This window comes from Palaemon carinicauda, chromosome 34 (assembly GCF_036898095.1).
Source record: "Palaemon carinicauda isolate YSFRI2023 chromosome 34, ASM3689809v2, whole genome shotgun sequence".
Taxonomy (NCBI): domain Eukaryota; kingdom Metazoa; phylum Arthropoda; class Malacostraca; order Decapoda; family Palaemonidae; genus Palaemon; species Palaemon carinicauda.
The window spans coordinates 52738505-52748857 of record NC_090758.1 but is presented as its reverse complement, the minus strand read 5'-3'; the positions used below and the strand labels follow the sequence as shown (position 1 = coordinate 52748857).

Genomic DNA, 10353 nt, shown 5'->3' with positions numbered 1-10353 from the left:
ATAAATGTGGCAAGAAGGGGCACTTTGCAAAAGCATGCCTGTCTAAATCTACATATGGAGGTAAATCTACAACAGCTACAGTATTTGATCCCTCACAGTCATCTGTTCTTGCAGCTAATGCTGGTACCTCTTTTCCTCAGAGCCTCTATCGGGCAGCTACCTCAACAACAATTAAAGGACGGAAGTTGACAGCCCTTGTCGACTCGTGCAGCGATGACAGTTATATAGATGAAGAGGTAGCGTGGGAATTAAAGCTACCAATACATCCCACTGATAAAGACGTCGCTTTAGCACAGAAATCTTTGCATACAAACTCTCCAGGTTATGTCAATGTAGACTTGACTCTTCATCTTAATGGAGAAACTTATCCATCCACGCGTCTAGCAGTAATGAAGGATTTATGTTCAGGAGTATTACTTGGTCAGGACTTCCAAGAGCAGCATCAGAAAGTGACTATTGAATACGGTGGGCCGAAACCAGCGCTCAACTTATCTGGTGCTAACCCCTACTGTTTGTTGGCAGCCGCTGCTGTGGATGAACCTTCTATCTTCCAGCATTTGTTACCTAATTGTAAGCCTATTGTCACTAAATCAAGACATTACTGTAAAGATGACAAAGAATTCATTGAAGCGGAGACTAGTCGTCTCTTGGCTGAGGGTGTTATTGAGGATAGCATATCACCATGGAGAGCTCAAGTTGTGGTGGTTAAGGATTCCTTTAATCGGCATAAGAAAAGGATGTGTGTTGATTATTCGCAAACTATAAATCTGTTTACAGAACTGGATGCTTATCCATTACCAAGGATTGACACCATGGTTAATGAACTCTCAACATATTGCGTATTTTCGACTTTTGACTTGAAAAGCGCTTACCACCAAGTCCCACTAAAGGAAGCAGACAAGAAGTATACAGCTTTTGAAGCCAACGGACGCCTGTACCAGTTCTGTAGAGTACCTTTCGGAGTTACCAATGGAGTTGCAGCCTTCCAACGAACTATGGATAAGTTGGTGAAAGAAGAAAACTTACAAGGTGCTTTTCCATATTTGGACAATATCACTATTGCTGGACACACTCAAGAACAACATGATCAGAACGTGCAGCGCTTTCTTGAGGTCATCAACAAGAGGAACCTAACTCTCAATGCTACTAAAACTATTAAATCTGTGCGTACCATTAATATTCTTGGCTACTGTGTGGGGAATGGTGTAATAAAACCTGACATGGAAAGACTCCGGCCTCTACAGGAACTACCACCTCCCACTAGTCAAGGATCTTTAAAGAGGGCAATGGGTATGTTTGCTTATTACGCTAAATGGATACAGAATTTTTCTGCTAAGATTCAACCACTAGCAAGAGTAAAGAAATTTCCTTTAGATGAAGAAGCTTTGCAGGCTTTCGAACTACTCAAACATGAACTTGAAGGAGCAACGCTACACTCTGTGGATGAAAATTTGCCTTTTGAGGTCGAATGTGATGCCTCGGAAGTAGCAGTCTCAGCAGTACTCAACCAGAATGGCAGGCCCGTGGCCTTCATGTCTAGGACTTTACAAGGAAGTGAAATTCACTATCACATCGTAGAGAAGGAAGCCATGGCTATCGTGGAGGCTGTACGTAAGTGGAGTCATTTTCTTGCTAGACAACACTTTGATCTCGTTACAGACCAACGTTCTGTGGCCTTCATGTTTGATAACAGGAAACGCACTAAAGTTAAGAATAATAAGATCCAGGAATGGCGGATGGAACTCGCAGCCTTCAGTTATACAGTACATTATCGCCCCGGTAAAGAGAATGTGGTTCCTGATGCCTTCACCCGAGCTTTTTGCGGTTCCGTGGTTTCTACGTCATCTACCCTCACTGAACTACATGGGAATCTGTGCCATCCAGGAGTGACTCGCTTGTTGCACTTTGTGAGATCGAAAAATCTTCCCTTTTCCACCGAGGACGTTAAGAAGGTCTGTGCTTCTTGCAGGATATGTGCAGAATTGAAACCAAGATTCTACAAATTCCAAGAAGGAACACTCATCAAGGCGACACAACCAATGGAGAGATTAAGCATTGACTTTAAAGGACCAGTTCCGACAGCCTCGCGCAACCCATATCTACTTATTGTGGTTGATGAATATTCTCGTTTTCCTTTCGCTTTTCCGTGTCCCAACATGAACACAACTACAGTGATTAAGTGCTTAGAACAAATATTCAGCCTGTGTGGGATGCCTCAGTATATACATTCGGATCAAGGAACCTCATTCATGTCCAGGGAGCTCAAAACCTATCTCGCACAGAAGGGAGTTGCAACAAGTCGAACTACCCCTTTTCATCCAATCGGCAATGGGCAAGTGGAGCGGCTCAATGGTACTGTATGGAAGGCAATCCAGCTGGCACTCAGGTCTCGAAATCTTCCCGATCAGCACTGGGAATTAGTACTCACTGATGTGATACATTCACTTAGATCCCTTCTGTCGACCGCAACTAATGTCACACCCCATGAACGCTTTTTTGGATTTCCGCGCCGCTCATCCTCGGGGAGCTCTCTGCCTTCGTGGCTTATGTCGTCAGGACCGGTATTATTGAGGAAGTTTGTCAGAACAAGCAAAAATGAACCCCTAGTGGATGAAGTTGAACTATTATCTGCTAACCCAACATATGCTAACATTAGACATCCCAGCGGCCGAGAGTCAACGGTTTCCTTACGTGACTTGGCCCCATGCCCTAGGGATAACTCTGTTTCTGAAAATCAAGAACTACCTTCTGTTTCATTGTCACCAGAGGCCATACCATCTCAATCTCCAGTGTCACCCCAGACAACCCATCAAGAGTTTCCAGAAGGTATGGGACTTCACCCAGAAGCTGAAATTAGAACAGAGACTGCATCACCTCCAGAACGTAGATCAACCCGGGTGTCAAGGGCTCCGAACCGATATGGGTGGGATTAATTACTTATGAAGTGATGTAACCAATTTTATATCTAGAGGGGAAGAATGTTATAATATTGTTTTGTCCTTTTGCTCTTTCATACCTCACACTGAACCTTTTGTCTGGTGATCTTTTCATACTTTGTTTACTTACCTGATGGAGGGACAGTCAAAGCAACTTATCAAGTAATTCTGTTTCTTTTGTATTTCCTTTTGTTTATTCCATTTGTATCTATTTGATTTAATTAGTTTTACTTTGAGGATCTAACATAGTTTGTATTACATTTATTATGGGGTCTGCTAATTATGTTTATGGTTGTTTCAGGGAATAATCTACTGAAGTTTAAGTTGAATAAAGCTTGGGTAGCAGCAGCCAAGTCTTTTAATGTCATAACACTGCCCATTATAAAACTACCTTTTTTTTCAGATAGATTTTGTAAATACTGTAAGCAGGCAGGACATCTCATTGGAAAGTGCCCAGAACCTCAGTGTAAAAAGTCTGAAGTCAAAGAACATAATCCTGGTAAAAAACAGGATTCCAAGAAAACGATGCATGTGACTGTCCCTACTCCGGATTTAGATACGTTCAAACCTTACACGTGCCAAGGTTCAGTAAATGGGAAACTTGTCGTTTGTCTTCGTGATACGGGAGCTGACAATGAAGCAAGAATATGTTGATGTAACGGATTTGACATCGACCAAGACTCTACCCTTGGCTGAGGTAACACTTCAGTGTCCCCACTACACAGGTAAAGATTCTGTTGCTGTGTCTAATAAACCCTTGCCACATCCATCAATACAGGTACTGATAGGTAATGACCTTGCAGGGACCAATGCTTTGAATATAGAAGTAACGGATCCAGATGTCATTCTGAAACTAGAACTTAAGTAAATGAAAATAAAATTGTTCAAACTCTATCAAAGGTTCCAAAGAAAAATAAAACTCTTGAAACATCTAAAGTAGAGAAGGCTTTGGAATTAATAATTTTAAGCAAGGTAAAGTGTCAGCAGTTGCAGAGCAATGATCCTAGCCTTACGACATACTGGAAAAGAGTAGAAAATCTGTCAGATAACCCCAAGACTCCTTATTTTTATACTGATCACGGCTTAGTCTTCAGGCATTTTAGATCTTCCAAAGCACCAGTAACTTCCACGTGCATGACTGTCATCAGCTTGTCTTACCAGCAACCCTTGTACCACCACTTCTAGATTTGGCTCACACCTCTGAATCCCATCTAGGAGTTAATAAAACCTATCACAGAGTTTTACAGGACTACTTCTGGCCAGGTATAAAGAAAGATATTAAGGAGTACGTAATGTCCTGTCATCGATGCCAGGTCACAGGTAGGCCCAACGAGAGTATTATTCGTGCACCTTTGCAGCCCATCTCGGTACCAAAACAACCTTTTGAGAATATAATTATTGACTGTGTAGGACCTATGCCTAAAACTCGGGTAGGTAGCGAGTACTTGCTAACTGTCTTGTGTCCTACTACTAGATATCCCATTGCCATGCCTATTAAGAACATTAATGCCAAAACCGTCATTGGTCAGCTTGTTAAAGTGTTCAAAACCTTTGGATTTCCTAAGATTCTCCAATGTGACAGAGGTACTAATTTTACCAGTAAGCTATTCAAACAAAGTATGCAAGAGTTTAATATTCACAATGTCTATGCTTCTCCATATCATCCACAGACAAATGGAGCTCTTGAAAGGGTACACCAGACCATAAAAAATCTTCTACGTAAATACATGGTGGAGACTACCCAATCATGGGATGCAAAATTTAGACCTCCTCATTTATATGTTACGCAGTGTAACTAATGATTCGACTTGTGTATCACCCTTCAAACTTATGTTTGGCAGGAAACCACGAACAACGCTAAGTATGGTGAAAGAAAATTTCATTCATAATAAGGAGGATACTACCACCCTGTTAGCTTATATGAAAGAACTGAAAGAAAAGTTCCTTTCCATGTATAATTTTGCTAATGAAAATCTTTTGATTTCTCAGGAGAAAATGTCCAACCTTTACAACAGGAAAACAAAGCTGCGAGAATTCAACATTGGCGACCAGGTTCCGATTTATCATACTATACCAGGTGCACCCTTAAGAGAGAAATTTAGGGGACCCTAGATCATCGTCAGTAGACCTTCAAAATTTAACTATTTAATCTCCACACCTGACCAACGACGTCCTACTCAAATGGTACATGTTAATCTTATAAAACCATATCATGTACCTGCTAATGTGGTAAGTCACATCTCTTCTCAAACGGTTTCTGTTGATACCACAGTTCAGTTAAAAAACCAGGGGGTAGATGAAGAAACTCTTTCAGAGGATACTCTTGTACCATGGAATGATCTTCTCGACAGCAAAGTATTAGAATCCTTGCCAAGTTATCTTGCAGAAATCCCACCTAATCACCGTAAAACTTTAACTAAGTTATTGCTGGAGTATTCAGATGTTTGTTTGGATAAATTAAAAGTCAGTGACACAATTAAGCATGATATTATTTTAGAGCCAGGAACTACACCCATAAAGCAGCCATATTATAGAGTAGTTGGTAGAAGACTGGAATCTTTAAGAAAGGAGATTCAATACTTACTAGATAATAATTTAGCCAAACACAGTACGTCACCTTGGGCTTCACCGTGCATTTTAGTACCCAAAGCCAATGGTCAACTACGGCTATGCACAGATTACCGCTAATTAAACAAAGTCACCATTAAAGACTCATTTCCTCTACCTCGAATTAATGATATCTTGGACAACATAGGGAAGGGAAAAATCCTAACACAAATAGATTTGATGAAAGGTTACTATCAAATTCCATTAACTGAAAAGGCAAAAGAAATTTCTGCCTTTACCACCCCATTTGGTTTATTTTCTTATACAGTGTTACCTTTCGGACTTACTAATTCTCCTGCTTCCTTTCAGAGAATGATGAGTAATATTATCACAGGCTTGCCTAACACCTACGTGTACCTGGATGATGTGATCATTATCAGTGAAAATTGGGACGAACATCTACATCTTCTAAGGCAACTACTCGAACGGTTCCGCAAAGCCAAGATAACCATCAATTTAGTAAATAGCACATTTGGCACAGCGGAAGTAACTTATTTAGGTCATCGCATCGGCAACAGTCACATCGCCCCGAAAGAAGCCAATATCCTAATTATAAAGCAATTTCCTATTCCTTCTAACAAAAAAGATTTAAAGAACTTCCTTGGTATGATATCTTACTATTCAAGATTTGTAAGAGATTTCTATTCATTTGCTGCCATACTCTATAGATTAACATCATCAAAAGTAACTTTTTCCTGGACACCAGAAGTACGATCTTTCAAAAATTAAAACATATTCTAATATGTAAACCCATACTCAAGGCTCCTGACTTTAATTAAGGTTTTTGTCTACAAGTAGATGCCAGTGCTACCGGCTATAGAGCAGTCCTGCGGCAATCATCCACTCCCATAATTCCAGATGAGGACATAACTCTAGACTCCCTCCTACCCATGGCCTACTACTCAGGGTATTTCCGGGGAGCACAGATTCGATGGGCTACCATCGAGAAAGAGCTGTATGCCATAATAGCAGCTCTTCAGCATTTCTCACCATACCTTGAGGGTCATCAGAAAGTAATAATTTACACAGACCATCCTCCTTTAGTGTATTTGGAACGTTCCCGACTACAGAATCATAAACTTCTAAGATGGTCATATCATCTAACCAGATTCAATGTTGAACTTCGGACCATCAAAGGCATCAACAACTCCATACCAGATGCCTTATCCCGTTTCCCAAGACCGTCTGCAGAATAAAAACATACTGTTGGGTCGACCTGATCTCCAACCATATAACAGCCATCAGGGATTGCTGTTATCCTACCGGCGAGGAACTGTGACGAACTGTCACATTAAATATTGTAAATAAAAGAAAATATTAAAAATAAAGTTTTGTATTTTCTGTAAAAATATTGTTGTAAATTGCTCTATCTGTTCCCGTTTAAATGCTCCTTAGACATTCTTCAGTCCATTACTTTGAAAAGTTTACATTTGTTCTGAAAAGAATGTAACAGAGGAGAGAATCACAGCTATTCATACAGTCACCTTCTGCTTGCTATTTTGTATTGGTGCTTAATTGTGGTGTAAAGTGGTTATTTTTTTATATTAGTGGGTGCATTATACTTTTATTTTATTAAAGTTCAATGTTTCTCGAGTGTTTCCTTATTATTGTGCCTAGATCTTGGTGTTTTGGGTTATCAGATTATTTATTAAGTGGTATATTAAGTGCTAAATAAAGTTAAGTTTAAATTGACATAATACAGTGATTAACTACATCAGACATATTTGGTTTTGGTGGTAATTTTTTTTTTATTATTGCCCACTGACTTCAATTATAACAGGGCCATTACATTGCTACCATACCACCTGGTAAAGAATATACTTGCAGTGGTGAATATATATATATATATATATATATATATATATATATATATATATATATATATATATATATATATATATATATTTAATTATTTATTTATTCATATATCCCGTTTTTTCTAATCCTTTTACTCGAAATATATCTGTCATTTCTTTGATTCTTTGTCTCTATCTTTCCTAGACGTTCTTGAATTCATTTTCCTTTTTTCACTTACAGTTGGGGGAGTCTCTCTCTCTCTCTCTCTCTCTCTCTCTCTCTCTCTCTCTCTCTCTCTCTCTCTCTCTCTCTCCTTCGGTGAAATAAAAGTAGTCTCTTAAAGATTACCTGGATATCTCTCTCTTCCTGTCACGGTTATTTATTTATTTATTTTGAAGGAAATATAAATTTTATATTTTGGTATCACAAAATCATGTCAGATTTAATATTTGACAAGATAGATGTACCTCAAGAATTATCATTTATTATTATTATTAATATTATTATTATTACTATTATTATTATTATTATCATTATCATTATCATTATTAGAAGTCTTAGTCGTAGTAGTAGTAGTAGTAGTAGTAGTAGTAGTCGTAGTAAAATATTACGTAAAATATTATTTTATTTAAAAAAAAATATGATTAAATAGAAAACAAAATTAAGAATAGGATGTATTAACCATCTGCTATATTTCTTTACCTACAAAATAGGAGACTCTAGATGATATTTTAAGTGATATAAGAAGATGGAGCATATTCACACAACCTCTATCCCTCCATCATCTGAGATAGATTTTCCCTTTTATCAACCATCAAAAAAGGATCTTAAAAGTGATATATCATCTTGGATAAAAAAACATACAAAAAAAAAAAAAAAGAAGTCCAAGATTAAGGCTCAAATTGCGAAAGGGAAAGAGGGAAGGTATATACCACTTAAGAAAGGAATTAAGTTGAGAATGAGAAATGCCACTTTGAAGAAGTTGCTCGTTGATTCCCAAGGGAAACAAAGAGAGGAAGAAGAGAAGATCTGATGCAAGTCTCTCCTCAGACAAACTCCTGAGATGTGCCTCGTATGGAAGGACGTCTTTTAACAGGTCTCATTGCATGGATCTCTACATCAGGGGTCCTCAGTCAGTCTGGTAGATCCTTTTTTTTTAACTCATCATAGCAAATTAAAATAGGGTATGTAAAGGAAAATTTCCTCTGCCTATATAATGTGTTAAGTGTCAGGGAATATTTGTTTATGAAATTAAACACAAATATACATACGGAGACATACAGATACACACACACACACACACACACACACATATATATATATATATATATATATATATATATATATATATATATATATATATATATATATATATATATATGTATGTATATATATATATATATATATATATATATATATATATATATATATACATACATATATATATATATATATATATATATATATATATATAATATATATATATATATATATATATATATATATATATATATATATAATATATATATATATATATATATATATATATATATATATATATATATATATATATATAAATATATATATATATATATATATATATATATATAAATATATATATATATATATATATATATATATATATATATATATATATATATATATATATATATATATATATACATATATAGTAGATATGTATGTATATACATATATCAAAATATGGAGGGCAACCCTCTCTCTCTCTCTCTCTCTCTCTCTCTCTCTCTCTCTCTCTCTCTCTCTCTCTCTCTCGTAGCAAGAGTTTCACGAACTCACTAGCCTTGTTAGAGCAAGTATTTTAACGAATCGTCATGTAGATTTTCAGGAAAAAAGATGTAGATAATTTCTACATCTGAATATGCTCAGGACTTTTAAATTCTATTATGCTCAGAAATAGCATTAAATGCCCTTTTCTTGTTGAATATCTTCAATTTTATTACTATTACTATTATTATTATTATTACTTGCTAAGCTACAACCCTAGCTGGAAAAGCACGATTCTAAAAGCCCAGGGGCCCCAACAGGGAAAGTAGCCCAGTGAGGAAAGAAAACAAGGAGAAATAAAATATTTCAACAACAATAACAACATTAAAATTAATATTTTCTATATAAACTATAAAAACTTCAACAAAACAGGAGAAAGAGAAATTAGATAGGATAGTGTGCCCGATTGTACCCTCAAGCAAGAGAACTCTAACCCAAGACAGTGGAAGACCATGGTACAGATGTTATGGCACCACCCAAGACCAGAGAACAATGGTTTCATTTCGGAGTGCCCTATAATAGATGTTGAATCATTTCAAGGTATCCCATCACTCCCTTCAAATTGTTAGTTATGTTTGCATGAATATTCCCTTTTTTTATCTAAAAATTTTAACTAAAAACTTTCACTGATTTTGGAAATGCACATGTAATGAGATGGTATAGAGAGGGGCAGCTGAAAGGGAACTTGTTTTTCCAACTGTCAGACCTGTTTTTATTTAAGAAGCGTGGCTTGATTTTTAGTTTAGCAGGCTGACCTATTTTTGTTTTAGTTATCTGTGTTTTTTTTTTTTTTTTTTTTTTTTATCTCTCTGACCTGTTTTAAATTTAAGCAGTGTGGCTGGCTTGTTTATATTTCAGCTTTGATATATGTTTTTTCTAGCAGTCTGACTTGTTTTAATTTTAGCAGTCTGGCTTTTTTTTTCTTTTAGCTGTCTAACCTGTTCCTTTTTTTAGCTGTCTGGCTTCTTTTTTGATTTAGCAGTCTTACCTATTTATATTTTAGTAGGGTGTCTTGTTTTTGTTTTAGAAGTCAGTCCTGTTTTTATCTTATATTTTAGCTGTCTGTCTTGTTTTTGTCTCAGCTGTCTGACCTGTTTTTGTTTCAGCTGTCAAGCATGTTTTTTATTTTCTTTATACTGCCTATTTTATTTTAATTTTAGCAGTATGATCTGTTATTGTTTCAGCTATTTGACCAGTCTTTGGTTTA

At 36.5% G+C, this 10353-nt stretch overlaps 1 long non-coding RNA gene across 1 annotated transcript; it reads left to right on the top strand.

The window, feature by feature from the left end:
• Nucleotides 1-3645: 3645 nt before the first annotated feature.
• LOC137626629 (uncharacterized) lies at nt 3646-6911 on the top strand. The gene is made up of 3 exons (XR_011041071.1): nt 3646-4256; nt 4607-5165; nt 5853-6911. It is a non-coding gene; the product is annotated as an uncharacterized lncRNA (long non-coding RNA).
• Nucleotides 6912-10353: the final 3442 nt, after the last annotated feature.